A 26,599-nucleotide genomic window follows, 5' to 3' on the forward strand; every position below is an offset into this window, starting at 1 on the left:
AAGGACAGTTAAGAGCCTTATGGAGAGCAATGTGGCAATGAAATGAGGACTCTAGTCAACAAAGCACTGAGGTCTCTTTCCAGTAGCCAAATGTGAATGAGCTTGGAAGTGAATTCTACAGTCACCGTAGAACCTTGAGAAGACCGCAGACCTGATCTACAGCTTAACCACAATCTCATGATTCAGAGCCAGAAATATTTAGCTCACCTGCTTCCAAATTCCTGACGCAGGGATGGTAAGTATCATGAGGTGGTGAATGTCTGCTGTGTTCATGAATTAAGTTGAAGGGTAATTTGTCAGTAATCATACTTTTCTCATAGATCTATTTACATTTATTTACAACGACTTGAAACAGGCTATTACTTAAACAAGAAGCAAGAAAAAATTCCATTTTAATGGTACATGAAAGATTTTTAAGGACTTTTTTCTTTGAAATTCTTTTTTCAATATACTTAACAAACATTTTTAAAAAATAGACAAAATGATTTAAGACTTTTTATGTTTTGGGACGCCTGGGTGGCTCAGTTGGTTGGACGACTGCCTTCGGCTCAGGTCATGATCCTGGAGTCCCGGGATCGAGTCCCGCATCGGACTCCCAGCTCCATGGGGAGTCTGCTTCTCTCTCTGACCTTCTCCTCGTTCATGCTCTCTCTCACTGTCTCTCTCTCAAGTAAATAAATAAAATCTTTAAAAAAAAAAAAAGACTTTTTATGTTTTATCACAATGAGTATAGAAATACTTACATCGGTGATGAAATAAGCCCAAAGAAATGGGACATCTGTAAATACACCTCATGATGTATTTACAGATATATACTCATACCCACCAATTCAGTAATACTACTCAAGAAATAATGAAACAATGCCTATTCATGTTAGGTAAAAACTGAATAAGCACAGTCAACTAAACACTTAACTAGGCAACAAGCTAAATATATTCAATTAATTGAAAAATCAATGTGAAACATAATACTACCACTGTCTTATACTGTTTTACTGCAACTGCTGTTAATGAACAAATTTACAGTCTCCACATTGAGTCCAAATGCTATAGTTTAACTCAACATTGGTCTTACTGTTGTGGTGAAATCCACTTAAAAATGACTTTTCTAGTGACTTAACTGTGACTTTACATTTCTCTTAACTAAATACCAAATCTATTCCATTGCCACTCCATTATTTTTCTAAATAGGACAGGTTGAGCCAAATAAAATTTTAGCAGTTAAACACACAGGCACGCCTGGTGGCTCAGTCAGTTACGTGTCCACCTTCAACTCATGTCATGACTGCAGGGTCCTGGGACTGAGCCCCATGTTGGTTCCCTGCTCAGCAGAGAGTCTGCTTCTCGCTCTCCCTCTGCCGCTCCCCGCTGTTTGAACTCTCTAATAAATAAAATCTTTTTTAAAAATGTATTAAAAGACTTTTGTGATTTCTATAATTATTATGGTTTATAGACCACAGTTTTATAAAACAGTAAGACAAAATCATTCCTGAACAATCACTGCTCAACATCTTTTATAGGAAGCTACTGACTGAATAAAAAACCAATAAAATCACAACTACAGCAAATCAGCTACTATACACAAAAATTCTAAATCCCTGAAACAGTCTGAAAGGGCAAATTACTTCTTAAAATTTGTTAAATTACAAATTATATAGTAGAAACAAGGTTTATAATTTCACATTTTATGCCAAAATAGGTAGATTTACATTTGAGAGGCAATTTTTCTTAAATCCTATAGTCATTTCCTATTCAGGATTTTTTTAAAAAGAGATACGTACATGTAAATTGCAGCTAAGTAAAAGACTATGTGAACTACAGAGGTTTAATAATATGCCACATTATAAATCAAGGAGAAAGGGCAAAATACATGTTCTCTTTTCCATACATGTGAACTACAGAGGTTTAATAATATGCCACATTATAAATCAAGGAGAAAGGGCAAAATACATGTTCTCTTTTCCATGTTTTAATTAAAAGTGCCAATGCTACTTCATCTGAACACCCAACAACATGCTATGCAAAATTAATGCAGTAAAAATGTTTAAATTACCTAATCAAAAGAAAATTACATTAAGATACTAAGAGGTTATTTTAAAAAAAAAGTCTCCACGGCAAGCGAGACTAATGATGGCACCAGTTGCCATTGTTGATGATAAGTTTGCAGTTTCAATGAACAGATCTTGTCAGAGCTAGACTCCACCCTATACTATGTTACTAGCATTCTAGAAACAGTGAAAGAAAAGTGGAACTGAAATCTTTCAGATCAGAGAGAAGGGACAGATTTTGAAAATGTTTAGGTACAAAGAGCACTGAGTGACAGGTTTCATCCCTATCTTAGCAAACAGGCTGAATTCCCACTAATTCTATATTCCATAAGGACTTCTCAATCCAGCAAGTACATAATCTGCTAAAAAGGAATCAAACCAACCACAGAGTGCTCCAACTCCAATTACTCTTGTGTCTTGTGTGTGTTGGGGGGTTGAGAAGGTTGGGTGGGCAAAACACAAAACAAACTACAGAATAAGGCAGGCGTGAGACACGACTTGCCAACAGCACTTGTGAGAGGTGGGTTGGAGAAGGAGCAACTAAGTATTTTAGTATGTCAAATGAGATAAAGAGTGACATGGTTGGGGGGAAACTTAAATCATAAAGATGCAATTTAAAAAAGGTAACAGTACTATGGTTTGTCTCCCATCCCAATCCCATCTTGTTTCATTTTTCCCTCCCTTCCCCTCAAGAAGCCCGCCCTTCCTCTCCAACTCCTCATTTTGAGAGATCATATGATAACTGCTTTTCTCTGAGTGACTTATTTCGCTCAGCAAAATACCCTCTAGTCCCATCCACTTCGTTGCACATGTCAAGATTTCAGGGTTTTTGGTGGCTACATAATACACACACACACACACCACATCTTCTTTATCCATTCATCTGTTGATGGAAATCTAGGTTCTTTCCATAGTTTGGCTATTGTGGGCACTGCTGTTATGCTGCTATAAACATTCAGGTGCACATGTCCCTTTGGATCCCTACATTTTTATCTTTAGGGTAAATACCCAGTAATGTGATTGCTGGGTCGTAGGGTAGCTCTATTTTCAACTTTTTAAGGAACCTCCATACTGTTTTCCGAAGTGGCTGCACCAGCTTGCATTCCCACCAACAATGTAAGAGGGGGATTCCCCTTTCCCCACATCCTCGACAACACCTGTCGGCTGCTGGGGTGGAGGAGAGGGATGGGGTGAAGGACACTGGGGAGGGCATGTGCTATGGTGAGTACTCTGCACTGTGTAAGACTGATGATTCACAGACCTGTACCCCTGGGGCAAATAATACATTATATGTTAATTTTAAAAGAACACAGCACTGAAGAGGAAGCAGTGCAGCTCCCCAAGCCTTAAAGAGAGCCACAGCTTTCACTTCACTTTTACAAATACATGAGCAAACCCAAACGGATTCCCAGAAAATGACCAGAATGGTAAATGGATATCATTATCAGAGAGCTTACTAGGGATTCTTAGCCTGGAAAATTGAAATGTCAGAGAGAACTTGGTAGATTTTCAAATAATTGAAGGGCTATCATAAGAAAGATTACACTTATTCAATACATCCTCCATGGGATATAATTAGAGCCACTAAGTAGAAGCAACAGATTTTGGCTTAAAATAGAAATGAACTTTTTTAATAATCAGAGGCCTCCCAAAGGCAGAATAAACTGCCTGAAACAAAGTGCATTTTCCATCATTAGAATGGTTTCAAGCATGGGCTGAACGGCCCCTGGCAGATAAGCACTGGATTGAATAGTAAATCCCTCACAAACCTGAAAGAGTATAACCCTTAGGTTTAATTTTGTTTGTGGAATATTTTGCAAATATATGAAATATAAGACAATATAGTATTCTTTTCAATTAATTTGTAAGTATTAGCAATAAAAAATTTTAAGTGACCTGGCACTACAGATAAAATATGTACTATATAAGTGTTTATACCAAAATCCAAAAACAGAACTTCTTACACACACATGTAGCCTCTGTGCCTAACACAATACCTAAGAAAGAATAATAAGACAGAGAAAATATATACAAATCTATCCCACTAGATCAATAGCTCACTTTTATCAAGGACCCTTTCTTTTTCATCTTCTTAAAGGTAAGTACTGAGAATAAAATAGTTGGTTATCTTCCAAATATCACATTCATCTTTCAAAAATACTTAACAAGCACCTACTATGTAAGGCACTGTTCAAAATCCTAAAAATTCAACTTCAAAAATAATTTAAGTTCCTGTCCTCACAGAATTTACACTATGGCTGCTGAAACTCCAGTGGAGGAAACAAAATATGTACATAGATACATACAACATATTGTCATGTGCAAGTGCACTGAGGAAAAATAATGTAAAGCAGGAAGTTAAAATACAGAGTAAAAGGAATGAAGGGAAGGAAGGAGGAAAGAATAGTTAAGAGGAGAAAGAATGAATGTATATATATAAGATCATCAGGGAAGAACCTTGAAGTAACATTTAAACAGGGATCAGAATTTAAACAGAGATCAAAATGGTACAAGCAAGCTCTGGGCTAGCTGGAAAAAGAACAGCCCAGGCCAAAGGAGCCCAAAAGCAAAGGTCTGAAGTGGATGCCTACTTATACATGAAGCACAGGATCCAGTGGGATAGAGAAGAGAGAGCCTTCATGAACAGCTGGATTTCTAATCTCTCACCTCTAAAGATTTAAAATCAAATGCTCAATGAGCTTTAACAAATTAAATGTCCAGATCACTATGAAATCATTCAAATCAATGCTTTTAAAGGAAAAAAAGTAAAATTTAAGCAATCTCTGAATTTGTGTTAAGGATATAGTAATAATAATGAAACACATTAGCAGGGGTAACCATCTAGGAAGGTCATTCTTTTCCTAAAGTATCTGAGGAGGGATGTACATACACTAAGAATGTTGGAGAAGCCAAACCAATGCAGAAAATCAAATGTTATAATAAAAATAAAACTTCCCAAAAGCACTGACATGAATCAAATCACTCCTAGGTATAAAGATTATAATTAATCTTCCTAACACACTCTTCATATTAGCTTTTAATTTTAATTTAGGACTTTCAAAATAGTAATGACAAAGAAAACAAAAAAGCCAGCCTTCCAGTACATTCTTTCAAAAAGAAGTTTGTTTTGTTTTGCTCAAGTTTCTTGGAGGCTTTAGAAATTCTGTGGAAGATAACTTAAGGAATTTAACCCAAGCTTCCATTTTTGGTAATCTTGAGAAGGTGTAGCTGGAGGTGGCAGTGGAAATTAAAAATTAAATTTGAATATGTTAACTCAGTAACTTTAGAACACGGATATACACCCACATCTGTTCCTACCAAATTTTCACTTTATATTCAAGAAAAATATCTAATCTGCATCAAAGTCATAGTTCTATCATTCTGTACTTGGGATTATTCTTTTAAAAATCCAAATCCCATTACAACAAATATAATACATACACTGAAAAATTCAATTGCCATAGTTTACTATAAAGTTACATTCAATTCAAATAAGGAGGCAACAATAGATTATTTGCATGTAGTAATTAGCTACAGCAAAGGTTAATCATTAAGAATTATCACACCCACTTCGTTCTACAAAATAAAGTCAGGAATACAAAATAAGCATATCTTAACATGATCCATCCATGAGCATCATATAAATCACTTCTTATCACTGCAAACACTTACCACAATACATGTAATTACAACACTGAAAACTATTCAGTCAGGTCTTTCATTCCCTCTCTTAGTCCCAAGAAATAGCAGCAATGTCTTCTTTTCCTGAGATCAGTAGTCCTCAAACATTTTGGTCTCGAGATCGATTTACATGTTAAAAACTACAGAGAACTCTAAAGAGCTTTCATTTAAAAGGACTACATCTATCAATATTTATTGTATTAGGAAAACTGAAAAAATTTAAGTTATTTATAGTTTAAAATAACAACTCAAACAAATTAAATAACAAACCTACAATTTAACATAAGTAGCCCTTTGGGTTGGGGTGGGTGGTAATCAAAAGCAGGAATTTAGTAAATTAATTTTTGAATTAACTTAAAGGCATAGCTGGATCCAGAGGTTCCAATAATAATCACCAGGACCATCTTTCCATTCTGCTTTCCCTTGAATTCATTTTATTTTAAGCAGGCCCCTCCACATGGCAACAAAGATGGCCCTGAGCAGTTCCAGGTTTACATCATTCTGACAGCTAGTGAATCCAAGGAAAGGGAACTGTCTTTCTCTCCTCCTGCATCACACTGCTCCTTGAAAATGACTCATCCTCCCCAGTTGGGGCTAAATCCCTACGCAGGGCAGGGATAGGCAGAGTTCCTTGACTAACAACCTGCCCTGAAACTAAATACCCTACTTTTTTTAAATGAAAAAATACTTCCACAAGAGAATAAAAATTTGGTGAGAAAACAATGTTCCACAATTTTACAAATACCATTAAATGTCTGGCTTAAAAGAACAATTCTAATATCTTTTTTTATATTCAATCTGTTGGGATATGATATTTTGGCTGAAATACATAAAAAAAAAAAAAAATCTGACCTCTCAGGGCGCCTGGGTGGCTCAGTGGGTTGAAGTCTCTGCCTTTGGCTCAGATCATGATCTCAGGGTCCTGGGATCAAGCCCTGCATCGGGCTCTCTGCTCAGCAGGGAGCCTGCTTCCTCCTCTCTCTCTGCCTGCCTCTCTGACTACTTGTGATCTCTGTCTGTCAAATAAATAAATAAAATCTTAAAAAAAAAATCTGACATCATACAGATAAATAGTTGGAAATGGGAGGACTTCACAGACCTTATGAAAGGTCTCAGGAAAGCTCAGGAGTCCTCCCATCACACTTGAGAACCACTGTTTTAAAACTCATTTTAAAAGTATCTGTTAAGGGCGCCCTGGGTGGCTCAGTTAGTTCAGCGTCTGCCTTCAGCTCAGGTCATGATGCCAGGGATCTGGGGCGGAGCTCCGCACTGGGCTCCCTGCTCTACAGGAAGCCTGCTTCTCCCTCTCCCACTCCCCCTGCTTGTGTTCCCTCTCTCCTATCTCTCTGTCCAATAAATAAATAAAATCTTTAAAAAAAAATAAAAAGAAAGTATCTGTTAAGTATGTGATTCAAAGACAAAGTCAATTTCATCTTCTCAAAGATAAGACCAACTAACTCAGATTGGAAAACTCTATGCTGTTCACTAAAAAGAACAGTAGCCCAAACGGCAAACTGAGCACAGACAGGTACGGTTATGGTATCATGTCACAGAACTCTCTCTTAAAAGAAAAGTGGGACTGGAGGTGAAATGCTGATATGGCAGTCCACAACAAAACTCCACATTTAGTCCATGTTTCATATTCCAATTCATCGAAGACTTGAGTTCTCAGGGAAAGGACTCTGGCGTCCAAAGGCCACCGCTTCACTTACTCATAATCACATTCTACCTACTTACAAACCAGAGCTGAGGTAGTTCATCCAGTTACTAGAACAGAAAGGAAGCCAGGAAATATTTTCTTTTTGTGACCAAGAAGAGGCAGAATTATCCAAAAGAAATAGCACTAAAACAAGAAGTTTGGGAAAAACCTAGCTAACTGAACTTTAAAATAATTCGGTATATAACCTGAAAATTAAAAGAATTTCCGCCTACCTATTTTTCAGGAGCCACAGAATCCCCCTTTCTGAACACTCATGAGTAAATTTTAACCCTTTGGAAGAGATAAAAACAAAATTCAACTAAGTAGAAACATTTTACAGATTTTTCCTTAACTGCCAGACCTTAAGATCTGTACACATGTGTGTCCTACTAAATTGTTATTGTGGTATGCTATGCTTGTCTGTTTCCCCTACAGGAAAGGTAACTATGTCTACCTTTTCCCCAGACCCAACTACAAAGTTCTGAGAAGTATCGACTAACTGTCACACTATTTAAGAGCACACTAAATCAAGAGTATCAACTAAACTCACAAAAAACAGCTCTCACTTTAGGTCAAAACCAATTATGACATACTTAAGGTGTACCACCAAGTTCAAAGACCTGTCGCACATATAAAGTCAATAAAATGTCTCTAGCATACTGACAGGTCTTTCCTCATTGCCTTTCCTTCTCATCTCTATCAATACCCAAGTCCCAAGAACATTGCCATTTCTTCTTAACCTCTTGCCAAAGTCCAAATTCAGGCATTTCACAACTCACTCTTAAAGCTACAAGAAAGAACAGCTAACTAATCTTCTCTGCCTGCAAAAGTGCTTAACCTAATCAAACCTCCATACACTCATCATTCTTTAAAAAAAGAAAAAAAAATCTGTTAGTTACAGCCCAGATTTAACATATCTTTCCCAGTATACCACAACCCGGTCCCCAAAATGTCCAAACACTTCTGCATGGCCATAAAATCTCATCTTACTCTGAAGCCAACAAAGCCTCTTCCTAACCCAAATGAACAGCCATAATTCCTCACAGAACTGTTCTTCCAATTTTGGCTACTTAATGTCATCAGAAGCTTCAAAGTTTAACAGAATCCAACTTGAGAGAGTACATGAAAAACTTCAGAGACTGAAGATCACTGCAAGTCTATCAATAGTTTTCAAAATGGGACCTATCTCATTCACTATTATAAAGAATTAAACTTTATAAAACGTAAAGTAAATACTAGAGATATCATTAAAGAAAATATAAACATACAAATACAGTTACATTGGCAATTTCTTATAAAAAGCCCCCAAAAGGTCTTGAAGTACTTAATACATTTAGAACTATATTATAGACATCAGCATCATGACAGCATGGGTCATTACCTTTTTCTCTCCTCTATGATTTACAACTAACTAGATATCCACAACTGAAGTGGGGGTGGGGGGTAGCACCTCTGCAGAGGACACACAAACACCGGAGAGATCTATCCATCTGCACACCTGAAAGTGAGTGGACTTGACCACAGAGGCTGTAGCAACAGCAGAGAAGGTGGTGGCTGGTCCTGCAGGAAGCCAGCACAACCTTTCCAGCAGAGGAGGTGGTGGGTAAAGGCACAACAGCGGTCTGCCCGACCGCGCATGCTGAAGCTGCAAAAACCAGTTGCTCTCTCCGCAGAGACCACAGTGACTGGGAAGAGGGGAAGGAAAAGGAAGTAGGCAAAGAGAACAGAAGGAAAGGGTCTTTTGCTATAAGCCCTGGGGGACAAGAGGACCACCCAGGACCTCTGGTTATCTTCCCCCCAACAACTTGAGGATCCCCCGCAGACCACTAACATCCCAAAGCCTGAAGTCCTCCCCAAGCTCTGCAGCCACCCTTTGGTCCTTTTTCTTTTTCTTTTAAATGAACCTGCTCAACAACCTTAACCATGAAAAGTCAGCTCTGGTAAGAGAAACCAAAGGCTTGTACGATAGCGCCACCTTCTGGGAAACAAGATGAAGGCTCCTAATTACAAATCTGTTGAATTGTTAAGAATCAAAATAAACAAAACCTTACCTAAATAAGAAAGGTGTTTACTACTTTAAATGGAGAAATTGAAGCACTTCCATCAAACACCATGAAAAAACACAGTAATATGGCATCACAATAAAAAATGACAATTTTCCAGTAACTGAACCCAAAGACACGAAATATTGTGATCTAACTTGGAATATAGAACAGCCATTATGAAGAAATTTAATGAGTAACCAGAAAAAACTCAGAAAAACAATTCAGTGATCTCAGGGATAAAATTAACAAACAGAAGGAGTATTTTGCAGGAGAGATTAAAACTAAAAAAAAAAAAATTCTGGGGTGAAAAACTCAATATATGAAGAATGAATTAGAATGTACTAGAAATACAGCAGATCCTACGGAAGAGAGAATTAACACATTCAAGAACAGAAATACGGAAATGATTCAGGTGGAAGAGGAGAAAGAAGTAAGATCTTTAAAAAGTTTTTAAAAAACCAAAAACATACAAACAAAAAAAAAACACCCCAGGTGTTGGCTGGCTCAGTCAGTAAAGCATACCATTGTTGATCTCAGGGTCATCAGTTCAAGCCCCACAATAATAATGGGTATCTCAAAAAAAGAGTGGGAGAAGGGAGCACAGAACATATTTAAATGATAGTTGATAACTTCCTAAACCTAGGGAAATAATTGGATACACAAATCCACAAAGCTAACAGAACACCTTATTACACCAACACAAAAGATCTTCTCCAAGACACATTATATGAAAACTGTCAAAAGTCGACGATAAAGAATTTTAAAGCAGCCCAGGAAAAAAAGCCAGTAACCTACAAAGGTACCCCCATAAGCTATCAGCTGACTTCTCAGCAGACACTCTATAGGTCAAGAGAGAATGGAATGACATATTCAAAACATTGAAACTGGGAAAACCTCTACGTCTCCTTTGTATCTCAAAAATAACTCTGCCAGTGGAATACTCTTGGCTGGTTGTTTTTATTTATTTTTGAGAGACAACGGAGACATAAAGGTCTTCCCAGACAAATAGAAGTTGACGGAGTTCACTATCATTAGACATGCTCATAAGAAATGTCAAGCGGTGCCTGGGTGGCACAGCTGGCTAAACGTCCAAGACTTGGTTTCCACTCAGGTGGTAAACTCAGGGTCCTGAGATCAAGCCCTGCATTGGGCTCCATGCTCAGCATGGAGTCTGCTTAAGACTTTCTCTCCCATGCCCACTTGCTCCCTTTCTCTCTCTTTCTAAAATAAATAAATAAATCTTAAAAAAAAAAAAAAAAAGCTAAAAAGAGCTCTTCAAGCTGAAATGGAAAGACCAAAGGACAGAAAAGTCTAATTAAGGTAATAAATAGAATATCCAGAATGAGAATACTGTAACTCTTTTTCAGAACAGTGTATTAAACTCCTCCCTATGGCATAAAGGTTTAAAAAAGCATATTAGGGGTGCCTGGGTGGCTCAGTGGTTTTTTTGGTTTTTTTTGTTGTTTTTTTTTTAAGATTTTATTTATTTATTTGACAGAGAGAGATCACAAGGTAGAGAGGCAGGCAGAGAGAGAGAGAGGAGGAAGCAGGCTCCCTGCTGAGCAGAGAGCCCGATGCGGGACTCGATCCCAGGACCCTGAGATCATGACCAGAGCCGAAGGCAGAAGCTTAACCCTCTGAGCCACCCAGGCGCCCCTGGCTCCGTGGTTTTTAAAGCCTCTGCCTTCGGCTCAGGTCATGATCCCAGGGTCCCGGGATCAAGCCCCGCATCGGGCTCTCTACTTGACGGGGAGCCTGCTTCCCCCTCTCTCTGCCTGCCTCTCTGCATACTAGTGATCTCTGTCAAATAAATAAAAATTTAAATAAATAAATAAATAAGTAAAAAGCATATTAAAGGGTCACCTGACTGGCTCAGGTGGTGAAGCATGCAACTCTAGTCTCAGGGTTGTAAGTTTCAGCCTCACATTAGGCATGGAGTCTACTTAACATAAGGAAATAAAAATTTTAAAACAAGTGCATATTAAAAATATAGCTACAACTTGATAATGAAATCACAATATAAAAATATACAATTTATGATATCAAAAATACAAAAGGGAAGATTAAAAAAATGGAATCTTTATAAGAAAATGAAGATAAATTTTTATTAGCAGAAAATGGCTGCTTGTCTAGATTTTTTATGTAACCTCAAGGTAACCACAAAGCGAAAACCTACAGCAGAGACATGAAACTAAAAAAAAAAAATGGAAGACTGAGCTAATCACAACGGAAAACCAACTTACAGACAGAAACAAAAGGAAAAACAATGAAAAGAACAAAATAACCAGAAGAAAAAAAGATGAAACAGCTGTAGTAAATCCTTAAATATCAATAATCATCCTAAACATAAATGAACATTAACTCACTAATCAAAACACAGACTGGCTGGATGGATAAAAAAACAAAATCAAACTACAAGAGACTCATTTCCACTCTAAGGACATACACAGGCTCAAAAGTGAAATGACAGGTGGCTCAGTGGGTTAACACCTCTGCCTTCGGCTCAGGTCATGATCTCGGGGTCCTGGGATAGAGTCCCAAGTCAGGCTTTCTGCTCAGCAGGGAGCCTGCTTCCCTTCCTCTCTCTCTCTGCCTGCCTCTGCCTACTTGTGATATCTCTCTCTCTCTCTCTGTCAAATAAATAAATAAATAAATCTTTAAAAATAATAATAATAACAAATCAAATACTGTGGGATGCAGCAAAAGCAGTTCTGAGAGGAAAATTTATAGCAGTAAATGTATATATTAAAAAATTAGAATATCTCATATAAACAACTTAACTTTACAACTCAAAAGAAAAGAATAAATTAAGCCCAAAGTTAATAATGACTACAGTAGAAATACATGAAATAAAGACCAGATAAACATCAGAAAGGATTAACAAAACTAAGAGCTGCTTCTTTAAAAAGATAAACAAAACTGATAAATCTTTAGCTAGACTAAGAGGAAAAGAAGTGAATGCTCAAAAAAATAATAATAATAATAAAGTAAGAAATGAAAAAAAGGTGCCTGGGTGGCTCAGTCTGTTAAAAAACTGCCTTTGGCTCTGGTCATGATCTCAGGGTCCTAGGATCAAGTTCCACAATGGGTTCCCTGCTCTGCAGGGATCCTGCTTCTCCCTCTGCCTTTGCCCACCCCATCTCTCATGAATAAATAAATAAAACCTTAAAAAAAAATTTTAAAAAAGGCATTACAACACAATAGATATTACAGAAATGCATAAAATCTTAAAGTACTATGAATAATTACATGCCAACAAATTATATAAACTAGACAAAATGTATACATCCCTAAAACACACAGCCTACCAAGAATTAATCAGGAAGAAATAGAAAATCTAAACCAGACCAATAATTAGTGAAGAGGTTCAATCAGTAATCAAAAACTCCCAACACAAGAAAATGCCAGGACTGGATGGCTTTACTGGAGAAGTCTCTGATGTATTTAAAGAAGAATTAACTCTTCCAAAATAATACTCATACTTTTCCAAAATAACGAGGAGGGAACACTTCCTGACCCCTTTTATGAGGCTAGCATTACCGTGACACCAAAATTAGATAAGAACACCACAAAAAAACTACACAACAATATCCCTAATGAATACATATGCAAATATCCCCAACAAAGTATCTGCAAACCAAATTCAGGAACATATTAAAGGGATTATATGGCAAAACAAATGGAATTTATCCCTGGGATGGAAAAATGGTTCAACGTATGCAAATCAACAAATGTAAGAAGACACCACTTTAATAAAATAAAAGATAAAAATCACACAATCATCTCAACAGATGCAGAAAAAACATCTGACAGTATACAACATCCCTTCATAATAAAAGACCTTAACAGAGCAGAAAAGAACCATACCTCAACACAATAAAGGCTATCATATAGGACAAACTCACAGCTCACATTATATCCAATGGAGAAAAACTGAAAGCTTTTCTTCTAAGATCAGGAATAAGGCAATGATGCCCACTCTCACTTCTCCTATTCAATACAGAACCGTAAGTCCTTACTAGAGCAATTAGGCTAGGCAAAAGAATAAGTGGCATCTAAATTGGAAAGTAAAAAATAAAACTATTTCCCAATGACATGATTTAATAAAAAGAAAAAAAGAAAAAATAAAAGACTCAACCAAAAAGCTTTTGAACTAATCAATGACTTCAGTAAAGTTGCAGAATACAAAATCAAAATACAGAAGTCAATTGCATTTCTTTATACGAATGATGAAACACTGAAAAATGAAGAAAATATCCCTTTTACAATAGCACCCAAAATAATAAAATGCCTAGGAATAAATTTAACAAGTGAAAGATTTGTACAACAAAAACTACAAGACTGTGAAAGAAATCAAAGAAACAAATGGGAAGAGAATCCATGTTCATGGAGCAGAGGAATTAATACTGTGAAATTGTCGATCACTGCTCAAAACAATCTAAAGATTCAGTGAAATCCTGAGCAAAATTCCAATAGTATTTTTCAGATAAATAGAACAAACAATTCTAAAACTTTCATGGAAGCACAAAAGACCCTGAATAGTCAAAGCAATAAAAGAAGAACAAAGCTAGGGGCACCATACTTTCTGATTTCAAACTATATTACAAAGTATAGTAATTTTAAGTGTGGTATTGGGATAAAAACAGACACACAGATCAATAGAACAGAGCCCAAAAATAAACCCATGCAAACATGGTCAATTAATTTATAACAAAGAAGCCAAGAATTTACATTGGGGAAAGGAAAGTCAATAGTCTCTTCAATAAATGCTGAGAAATTTGGAAAGCTGTATGCAAAAAAATAAAACTAGATCAAAAGCTTACACCATATACAAAAATTAACTCAAAATAGATTAAAAGACTTAAATTTAAGACCTGAAACAAAGGTCTTAAAGACAATTGGTGGTAAACTCCTTGACAAATGTATTGGCAATGAGTTTTTGAAGTGGACACCAAAAGCAAAAGCAGTAAAAGTATAAACAAGTGGGACTACATCCAACTACAGGCTTCTGTAGAGCAAACAAAATCCTCAACAAAATGAAAGATAACCTTAAGAAAGGGAGATTTTTGTAAACCATAAACTGGAAGGGTTAATATCCAAAGGATATAAAAACTCCATCAACTCAAAAACAAACATTCCAATTAAAAAATTAGAACTAAATAGCCACCTCCCCAAAGAACATCAAAATGGTCAACACACAAGAGAAGATGCTTCATGAATCATCTGGGAAATGCAAATCAAAACAAGGAGAAACTGTCTCACACCTGTTAGAATAGCTACCATCAAGAAGACAAGAAACAACAGATGCTGGTGAAGAGGTAGTGAAAAGAGAACCCTTATACACTATTGGTGGGGAAAAAAAAAGTGGCCCAGCCACTATAAAAAAATAACACAGAGGTCTCAAAAAATTTTTAAAAGAGCATTCAGTCCAACAATTCCTCTTCTGGGTATGTACCCAACAGAAATGAGAATAAGATTTTGATGAGATATATGAATTTCTATTTTTATCACAGCATTATTCACAACAGCCAAGATCTAAAAACAACCCAAATGCCCATCAATATATAAATGAATAAATACAACAGAATATTATTCAGCCACAAGAAAGGAAGATATCTTTACTTTTGTGGAAAAAAAAAAAAGATGGACCTTCAGTGCATTATGCTAAGCAAGATAAATCAGACAGAGAAATAGAAGTACTGTATTAATCACTTACATGTGAAATCTAAAAAAAGTTATACCTGTGAAAGAGTAAAATGGTGGCTACAATGAGTGAGCAGGTCTGAGAGGCAGGGGTGGGTCATACCAGGCATGATGGTATTTAAGGTCACAACTTGTAATGAGTAATAAATAGGCCACAGAGACCTAATCCACAGTATTATAGACACAGACAATAATACTGTACTATAATTATATAATAAATATCACTACATCGACAGTCATATTAAGATACATAAATGTATTAAAGAGACACACTACACTTTAAAAATTATACAATTTTACTCAGCAAATTTATTCAATTAAAAGAACTGTGTTACAGGTGGGGTTATGGACACTGGGGAGGGTATGTGCTTAGGTGAGTGCTGTGAAGTGTGTAAACCTGGTGATTCAGACCTGTACCCCTGGGGATAAAAATATATGTTTATAAAAAATTTAAAAAAAAAAACAAAACAAAACTGTATTACAAAGAGCAACAAATGATCTGCTAAACAGCATATTTTAATGCTTTTATGTAGAAATTGTAATCAAGTATCTTTTACTTTTGGTAACTTTTTAAGATTTGTATAAGTCTTAAATTTGTAGAAATGCCTTTTCACAGTAACTTTTAAATTGCCAGTAAGCAATGGAAAATTAATAATTGGAGAATGTGGGCAAAGCAGCAGGGAGTGTCAAAACAGCAGGATGTAGAAAGTTATAAAGTCAAAAACAGACCAGAATTTATACTGACACACTATCTCTCCCTCTGTCACTTTTTAAATGGATCTCTGAGACAAGAACACTAGATATAGTACTTGCCACAACACAGTACATGACTTCAAAAAATAAGTTAATCTGAACTACCGGATTTATTAAACAATCACCACCAAAAGCACACCTGGCTGAGCTTTCAACACATCTTTTAATGTTAAAAAGGCCTCCAACAGCAGTATTCGATGACATCTGGAAAATAATTCCTCTCTAATGGGAACCAGGAGGGGGGTGGGAAGAGGAGGAGAAACGAAAAAGAGAAGGAAAGGAAAGGGAGAGAGATGGAGAGGGAAGGAAAGAAAAGGAAAGAAGGAAAAGTTAGAGAAAAATAAACTACAAATGGCAAGATGTTCATTGCAGTTATTTATAAAGTAAAAAAACAAACCAAAAAACCTCTAGGAAATGAACTAAATCACAAGTAAAAATATGGCTAAGTAAAGTATGGCAGAGCTACTCAAAACTGGAATCAGCCATTTCAAAGGTATAAAGAATACATATTAATATTAAAAGTGCTAGGGTGAGAAGTGTGAAGAGGACTTTAACTTTTCATTTCAAAGCCTTCTGGCAAGTTTTCTTTCTTGCAACTATGTGCAGGTATTTATTTAATACATTAAGAAAATAAGCTAATTTTTTTTTCTAGAAAGTAATGCCCACGTCTTAGGTAAAACACTATTAAAGTAAATGATATAGTATATTCACATAATGTAATACTATGGAACCACTGGGCAGAACAGGAAACTAAAGAACATACTCACATGGGAGGATATGCAGAGTGTCTGCTACCCATATCACTTACAGTAGCATATAAACAACATGATCCTGCCCATGTTTAAAAATTACAGTTCATCCTGGAACAACGCAAAGGTTAAGGGTGACAACTCCCACACAGTCAAACATCTGTATAACTTTGACTCCCCCAAATTTTAACTCTACTAACCTACTGCTACCAGAAACCTTACCAATATAAATTAACACAAATTTCATATGTTATATATAACTATATACTGTATTTTTACAATAAAATAAGCTAGATGAAAGAAAATATTGAGTTATTAGAAAAATACATTCACAGTACTGTAAAACATTCATGTGTAAGTGGATCCATGCAATTTAATTGGTTTCTTTCTTTCTTTCTTTTTTTTGGAGAGAGAGAAAGAGAGCATGAGCAGGGTGAGGGGCAGAAGGAGAAGCCTGCTCAGCAGAGCCCGACTTGGGGTTTGATCCCAGAACTCTGGGAAAGTTCTGGGATCAAAGGCAGATGCTTAACCAACTGAGTCACCCAGGCACCCTGGACTCATACAATTTAAACCAGTGATATTCAGGGTCAACTGCATATACCTACATAAACACAGTATATGTATGTTTATTTTTATAAATATACAATTATGTTGATCTTTTTACATACGATATCAAGATGGGGTTAGGAAGACTCACTTTTGGGTTATATTCCTATACTCTATGAGTTTTTATTAAAACAAGTATGTATTATTTTTAATTAAAAAGAAAAAAGAAAAATTCTGTTAAATTAACTAATCAGTACTAAAAAAAATAGCATGGGTATTATTATAACTATATAGCATGCACCTGACAATGGACTACTACTCAGCAGTAAAAAGGAAAAACTAAGATATATGCAACAATATGGATAAATCTCATGAACATTCTGAGAAGTAAAAAGAAGTCCTGCTTAAAAGAGCACCTAATCTAAAATTCCATTTAAATGAACTTCCATAACAAGCAAAACTAATATACAGGGGGAAAAAATCAGAACAGTGATTATTTCTACGGGTAAATGGTAGCATGGGATGGGGAATGAGGAAACTTTCCAGAATGATGGGAATGTTCTTTATTTTGACAGGGAATTGAGTTACAAAGATGTATACATTTGCAAAACTCATCAAAGGATACAGTATAAGATCTGTGCACACTATTATATAAAGACTGTATCAGGGGCGCCTGGGTGGCTCAGTGGGTTACGCCACTGCCTTCCGCTCAGGTCATGATCTCAGGGTCCTGGGATCGAGTCCCGCATCGGGCTCTCTGCTCAGCAGGGAGCCTGCTTCCTCCTCTCTCTCTGCCTGCGTCTCTGCCTACTTGTGATCTCTCTCTGTCAAATAAATAAATAAAAATCTTAAAAAAAATAAAAAATAAAAAAATAAAGACTGTATCAAACTTCTTTTAAAACTATAAATAATGAGGGGCGCCTGGGGGGCTCAGTGGGTTAAAGCCTCTGCCTTTGGCTCAGGTCCTGATCCCAGGGTCATCCAGCCCCCTGGGATCCAGCCCTGCATCAGGCTCTCTGCTCAGCAGGGAGCCTGCTTCTTCCCCTCTCTCTGCCTGCCTCTCTGCCTGCCCATGATCTCTCTCTATCAAATAAATAAATAAAATCTTAAAAAGGGGGGGGGGCGCCTGGGTGGCTCAGCTGGTTAAAGCCTCTGCCTTCAGCTCAGGTCATGATCCCAAAGTCCTGGGATCAAGCCCTGCATCAGGCTCTCTACTCAGCAGGGAGCCTGCTTCCTCCTTTCCTCTCTGCCTGCCTCTCTGCCTACTTGTGACCTCTACCTATCAAATAAATAAAATCTTTAAAATAAAAAAAAAAAGGTGGTGTGTTTGGGGCACCTGGGTGACTCAGTGGGTTAAGCCTCTGTCTTTGGCTCAGGTCATGATCCCAGCGTCCTGGAATGGAGCCCCACATGGGGCTCTCTGCTCAGCAGGGAGCCTGCTTCCTCCACTCCCTTCTCTCTGCCTGCCTCTCTACTTGTGATCTCTGTCAAATAAATAAATAAATAAATTTTTAAATAAATAAATAAAACTATAAATACTGAACTCTAATGATATGCATAAGTACTTAGCAGTAAGTTCACTAACATCTGCAATTTACTTTAAAATATGTCAAAGAGGACGCCTGGTGGTTCAGTGGTTTAAAGCCTCTGCCTTTGGCTCAGGTCATGATCCCAGGGTCCTGGGATCCAGCCCCACATCGGGCTCTCTGCTACACGGGGAGCCTGCTTCCTCCTCTCTCTCTGCCTGCCTCTCCACCTACTTGTGATCTCTGTCAAATTAAATAAATAAATAAATAAAATATATCAAAGAAGGACAGGGCAAGTACACTAAAATATTAACAGCAGAATCAAAGAGATTCTGGGTGTATACATGGTATACATGGGTGTGTCATGTGGTAAATATATACACTGTAGTACTTTTTCCAGTTCATCAATACAGATGATTAAATTATAGTATATCTATTACATTAAAATACTACGTAACCTTAACAAAAAGGAAACACTTTTATGTATTATATGGAATGATATCCAAGTATGATACCAATTGTGTACAAAGGAGAAAGAAGAATACATAAACATACCTGCTTACGTGTTGGTAAAATATCTCAGGAAGAATCACTCAGTAAACAGACCTCAAGTGAATTCCATTTCACACACACACACACACAATATTAAATATGACCCCAAGTTAAAAATAAACTTTCACCTGTTTGAGAAGTTACTATTCGTAGACTAAAAAGGACTGTTCCACAGAAATAAGGCAGCGGGAGTAAGTAAGTGACTAAGTTTGGTAGGAAGGGCTTATACCATCCATTCATTTCTCCCCTTCTCTTTTCTCTGGGACTAAGGAAGCAGGAGGAAGGAAAAAATATTCCTAGAAGCTTTTTAGCTCAAGCTTAAATTAGTCATTCCTGATGTGTAGACACCAAACACCGGAATATCTGACTTCCTATTTTGCTCATAATAGTACCTCTGTCTTTTGATTTATATGCATATAAAATAATTTTATTTGAGAACTATTGTAAGAAAAGACAAGGATGTGCTAAAACATACAGAAAATGCTAAATCCATTTTAACTACTCAGCACTCAGATGAAAAAGCCAAAAAAGGTCGAGCAGCAAAACGTGGTAATGAGAGTCAACTCAACAAAAGTTAAAGGGATAAGGAAGATAATGAAAAATATTTTAACCAATAATTAAGCATAGAAAAGTTCTTTTTTTAAAAGATTTTATTTATTCATTTAGAGAGACATAGCGAGAGAGGGAACACAAGCAGGGGGAGAGGGAGAAGCAGGCTTCCCGCTGAGGAGGGCACCTGATGCTGGGCTCACCTGAGCTGAGGACAGATGCTTAAGGACTTAAGACACCCAGGGGCCTCTAGAAAAATTCTTCTACCAGCTGTAAAATTCATCAGACTAGAATTATCATACAGCATTCTTTTCTGGGCAGCTCCATGGAGGCCCACAGCTTACACATAACAGAATTCAAAAATACTTTGAGTAAATGTTATTATTTTTCAGTGTCCTTTCCCCCTTAAAAAAAAAAAAAAATCACTTAGGCTTTACATAATCTGAAAGTGCTATGAAGTAAAACTAAAGAGAAACAGACAGAGAGATTAGTAACTTTTCAAATTGCTCACACATCTGCTGCTCAGAAATAAAATTCTCATTGAAGTATGGTAGATTTTAGAGTTTACATTTCTCTCTCCTTAGGTTATGATTACCCAAACTAGAAATTTCAACCAGTGCATTTAATTTATGACACACAAGGCACTCTGCTGTGTGCTGTATACGACAAGAAGACAGTTAAATCTTATGATTTGGAGTCCACTTTCAAGGACCTAAGATTCTAATAATGAAGCTAAAGTAGTAAGAATTAATTACTAAACAAGTAAGCAAGTGATGAATGTCATAACTGATGCAAACTAGTGCTAGGAGAAAAGAGTCATGTCACTCCTTCCAGATGGATGGATCCTAACATTCTGGAAGAACTGGCATCATCCTTCACCTTTAATTTCAACATATATAAAGGAAATGGAGAAAGGCAGTATACCATAACATGCAACAAAGCTCTGAAATCAAAATATCTTGTTTGGAATCCTTTCTCCATTATTTATCAGCTATGAATGAACCGTATTACTTAATCTGCCTAAGACTTAATTTCCTCATTATTTAAAACTGAAATAACAGAATCTAGATCACATTCAATGAATACACAATGATTAGTATATGATAAGCACTCAATGAATGTTACCCTCTAAAAGTCTGGAAAAGGGGACAGTATAAACAATGTGATATAGAAAAAAGATCAGCTTTGCTGAAATTAAGACCCACCAAAAAAAATGGGAAGACAAAACTGGAAAGATAAGCAGATTATACATTTTGAATCCTAAGCCAAAATGTATGCAATTTATTTAGGAATGCTAAAGATTTTGATTAAATGAAAGCATATAACCAAGACTGAGCATCCAGGTAGGAACTAAGGGGAAGAAAAAAAAAAAAAAACCTGCAAAAGTTTAGATAAGGAGTGTGAGGCCCCCTATTGCAATGTCATTAGTGACAATTATTAAAAGAGATAGAACCCAATGATTAACTGAAGGGGGAAAAGATGAAGGGAGGAAAAACTAAAAAATAAAATTTCAAGCCTAGAAAATTTGAGCAAATGAAATGGAAATTAGTAAATTCAGAGAACTTTTATTTTCAGAAATGTAGTTTGAAGTTCAGATGGGAGAACCAGGTGGATAAACAGCTAGCAACTGGAATAAGACTCTGAAGAGAGGTTATGCCTAAACATACATATGTGAAAAATGATGTAGAGATTAGAGGTTCTCTTGGAAAAGATCCGAAATTCAAAGCAAATTTATATACAGCATATGCAATATCCTAAGGAAGGAAGTCTTTAATCAAACTTTCAAAGACTCCAACACACACACACACACACACACACACACACACACACAGAGTTTTTAAGAACCACTGGAACAGATTATAATGGAAACTATCCATGGGAATGAACATGAATGAGATGACAGAAGTAGAAATAGTTGAGAAGAAAAAAAGCATGAAAAAAGAACTTGGAAAAAATATAACTAAAAGGCAAGAAAAAGAACTGAAAAGGACACCTGATTTGAGAAGAAAGAGAAGTATTAGGGATTTAAGATAGAAGTTTAAAAAAAAAAAGGCAGCATCAGCACTGCTTAGTGTTATATATATAGGACAAAGAATATAAAATTTATATAAAATCTCTACATTTAATAAATTCATTGGTAATACTGAGGTAAGCTATTTTGTGTGTAAGGAAGAAGAAACTAAATGAAAAAGGAAACTAAATGGTTGGGGACAAAGGAGGGAAAAATTAAAAACTGACTACTATTTCTAGATTTACTAGTGAAAGGAAAAGCTAACATGAAAATTACTGGAAGAAAAGTATTATTTTATTTTTTTGTTTTGTTTTTGCTGCAATTTTTGCTGAGTTTTTCTTCCTTAAGGACTAGGAAATTGACTTTCTATGCCAAAAGGAGTCTGTAAAAAGAGAAAGTTTAAAGGAGGGAAAGAGGAATAAAAGTTCAGCAGTGAAAAGATCACCTTTCAAATTCTTCCTGTAAAACAGGAACAAAAATCATTTTAATGTGGTAAGAAAGGTATAGCTAACAAGTGTGGGTGAGGGGGAAAAAGACTACAAAAATTCTGAAGAAGTTTCTTTCTTAAACTGTAAAGCACTGATAACCATAATGCTTTCGAACTTTACTCCTTTATAACGGCAGCTAGTATTATGAAAATGTAATAGGATAAAAAGTGCATACAGTAAGAGGGCAGAATACACTAAACTGTGTAGCAGTAAATTAAGTACATGGCTCCAGAGGCAAAAAAGCGTGAGTTTAAATTACTGTGTGACTCTGGACAAGTACCTTAACTTTGTGCCAAAGTGTCTTCACTTGCAAAATGGAGGTCTCCTTACCTCTCAGAACTTGGAAATAATAGAAAACTATCAACAATGCATACAAATGCAGGTGTAGTGGCAGCAGCAGTGGTCGTAATAAAAGTAACCTATTTATGTTTAATCAAGCAGTATTTAAGGAAAGACAGAAGGGCTAGGCTCCTAAAAATGTGTCTCAAGGGTTGTTGGGTGGCTCATCGGAGAAGCATCCAACTCTTGGTGGCTCAGGTCATGATCCCAGGGTTGTGAGATGAGCTGGCAGGGCTCCAAGCTCAGTAGGGAGTCCGCTTAAGATTCTCTTTTCTCCCTCTCCCTTTCCTCACGGTGACCATCTCAGGCCGTGGCTCTCTAATTAATTTAGAAATCTTGAAAAAAAAAAAATGTGTCTCATTTCGTTCAACTGCAGAAGGAAATAAGTATAATTCCCCCTATTATACCAATAAGGAAAAGGGAGGTTCATTTGGCTAGATTACTCAGTAAGTGGCAGAACTTAGATGTGAACACTAGTTTATATGGTTACAAAACTTGGCTTCTTTCCACTACACAACATTAACTCCCCAGCACTACATAGCAGCAGGAACACAAAACTATGCATTCTGTTCTTTACTACTAACCTCACAAAATCTGGGCACATCATTAAGTCTATCTGCCTTTCCATCGTCTGAAAAATTAAGGAGTATTTTTTAATTTGATTTGATTTTGAAGTTTCTCTCTGGCTAAAAAAGTCTATGATTTTATTAAGTTACCCATTTAGTGATGTATAAACTCATAAAAAGTTTCAAAATACAGCAGAAAACCTTCTTTATTTAAAAAACAAAAACAGAAAAATTGCGCACACACACACACACACACACACAGAGCTTAAAATTTTTTTCCAGGACTTCCCATTAGCAAAAAGAAATAAATGTTAAAGACAAGACCAACATCTAATTTCATTTTATTATAGCAAGTATGACTAAGCAAATGCTTGAGAGAACAAAATATCAATCTTAAGTATTTCAAGATGCCAGTTTTAACACCTACATTTTCAATGGGGGGAAAAACAAAACTCAGAGCCCTGACACATCTACAGACCTTATAATCAAATAACAAGCAGATTTACCGACTTTTATTTCATGCCAAAATACTGCAACCAAGCTGGGGATTTGTTTGTTTTCATGTCAATCTGAAAACTCCTGCACTAAAAGCCCTCCCCAGCTTCCCACTATCTTTCAATTAACATCCAAAATCCTTAACATGACTCAACAAAGTCCTGAATGATCCAGCTCCTCTCTCTCTGGAGCTATCATCTGCTAGTCTTCCCTTTGCTCTTTTTTTCAATTTCTTTCATTTCCCCCAAGACACTTTTTTTCTTTCATTTTAAGGCTTTCATAAATCTGTTCTTCAAAACCTAGAATGCCTTCACAGCTCTCCCACTGTTTTGCCCTAGCAAACTGATCCTCATCCTTTTAAGCTAAGATCAAATATTATGCCAGCAAAAGCCCTTCTTGACCTTCCAAACATACATTTCACAGCATTCTGGACTTCACAATACTCAAAGATCTTCACAAAACTCAACATCTGTCTTCCCTGCTAAATAGTAAACAATATGAATATAGTTATTTCAGGTCGTTTCCCAATATCTCCAATATCTAACACACCGCAAAGTACAGATTAAGTACTCAATGTTTACTGAATTAACATTGAAAATGCAGGGGAAGTCCAAAACCATGAGATATTTTACTAGCACAGGTAGCTAGAAAGTTCCATACAAGTTTTGAATTACATCTTCACCCTGGGCCTTCAAATATCCTCCTTCAAATAAGTGCTATTTGGCAATTACACTTTTAAAGTAACGCAAAAAAAATCCCTTTAGATAACACATCCTAAAGTTTCACAAAACCAAGGCTAGAAACCACAAGTCTTAAGCAAATAGAATCAGCTTTAAAAGTTATCGAGAACTCACCTAAAATGCAATGAAAGGACAGGAACTTGGATAAGGGCTCAATTTTACCACAGCAATGTACATTATGAAAGGGCCAATCCCAATTCCTACCACTGTCTAGGCTGTACTAGCAGCCTTATTTATCCTAACAGTAATGACTGCAGTGCTACAGTCATCTAAGTAAGCTATAAGATATCTGAAACATACTTTATTAAAACTGAATAAAAGTCACAAGCATACACTACGTAACTATAATCTTCTTTTAGGTTACAGTATAACATATAGAGATGTTAAATCACTATGTTGCTTACCTGAAACTAATATAACATTGTGTGTCAACTGTAACTCAAAAATTTCTTTAAAAAGGAATGCTATTTAAACTCAAAAAAACTTTTTTACACTTTCTGTTCATCTAATACCATTGAGTGCTAATTACAAACCAGGCAGTGTCTAAAGATTAATACGTATTATTTCCCCATACAGATGAGGAAACGGGACACACTGAGTTAAGTAATTTACCCAATATTACACAGCTGGTAGGTGGCAGAGGCAAAATTCAAAGTCAGCCATTCTGACTCTGAAGTTCATCCTCTAAACCACTACAACCACTGCTGCACTCTCTCTCTCTCCATCCTGAAATAAGGCTTCTATCTGGACCATCTCACTTCAAAGAAACTATTTTGCTAAGGTCACCAATGACTCCTACCTTTCCCAACTTAAGGGCCACTTATCTGCCTCACCTTTTTCATCCACTCTGCAGCATCTCATCAAGTTGACAACCCACCTCTCTTATCATACATTTGTTTCGTAAGTACCATAAATCTCAGTCTCGAGATCTACCTCAAATGTGGGCCCTCATTTCTTCCCTATCAACATTCTGACTAGGAAATCTCCCACAATTCCATAGTTTCAAATACTCTCTGCATGACTCTTTTCTTTCTCTAGTCCTACGTGAGTTCTAGACTCAACCCAACCACCTCTTAAATATCTAACTTGAATGTGTAACAAACACCACTTATCTCCCCTCAACCTGTTCTCCCCCAGCCTTCTCCATCATCACCCATCCAGCTGTTTAGGCTAACCTCTTAGTCATTATCCTTGATTTCCCTTTCCCTTATCTCCCACATCCATTCCAACAGCAAGGTTCATCAGATCTACTTATAAATCATATTTTGTTCTGCCTCCATTACCATTTTAATACAAACGACCTACATTTCTGCCTACAGTGCCCTTCAGAATAGTCTTCTCATTCTTGCCCCCTTAGTCTCTGCAAAGCAAGCGGTGTTAAAATCAAATCAATCCCTGCTTGCTTTAAATTATCTAAGGTCTCACTGTATTTTAAATAAGATCCTAGGTCTTGACCATGACCTCACAGAACCTAAATAATGTGCTCCTGACTAATTCTCCAACCTCCTGTTACTCCATTCTCTCCCCCATCACAATGTTCCTTGCAGCCAGCGTTGCCTTCCTTCTCTTCTGAACACACCGTGATCATATCTGCTACAGGGCCTTTGCACTTGCTGTTCCTTCTACAAGGAACAGTCTTTCTCCTGACTTTGACACAGATGGTATCTTCTCCTCCCTCAGGGTTGCTCAAAAGCTACCTCCTGCGAAAGGCCTTCTAATCAGTCTTTTATATGACCCTCTATTATTACAACCGTCACTGCTATTTCAATCTGGAATTACCTTATTTCTTTAATACTCATTTACTACTGTCTTCTCAACTTTGTAATTTAAAAGCTCTATCACCAAAGCTTCCCACAATATACAGCAGGCACTTAATAAACTTATTAAATGAATGGATTTTCCCTCTTTCATTTTGTTTATTGTAAATCAACTAATTTTGATAAAGCACCTGACCCATGATGTATTTTATATGTATTAAAAGTTAAATCCTTAAAACACTCTTATTTTTTCCAAAATAAAACATTCCAGCATTCTGAACCACCACCACCCCACACACACACACACAAACAACTGAGTCCATCTACAGCATCCCACTTAAACGTGCCAAAT

General features: G+C 36.5%; 1 protein-coding gene across 16 annotated transcripts in view; it reads right to left on the minus strand.

Moving 5' to 3' along the window:
- Positions 1-26,599, minus strand: part of RBM26 (RNA binding motif protein 26) — an 87,169-nt gene that overhangs the window by 59,342 nt on the left and 1,228 nt on the right. The window lies entirely within an intron of this gene.

Source organism: Mustela nigripes, chromosome 15 (genome assembly GCF_022355385.1).
Source record: "Mustela nigripes isolate SB6536 chromosome 15, MUSNIG.SB6536, whole genome shotgun sequence".
NCBI lineage: Eukaryota > Metazoa > Chordata > Mammalia > Carnivora > Mustelidae > Mustela > Mustela nigripes.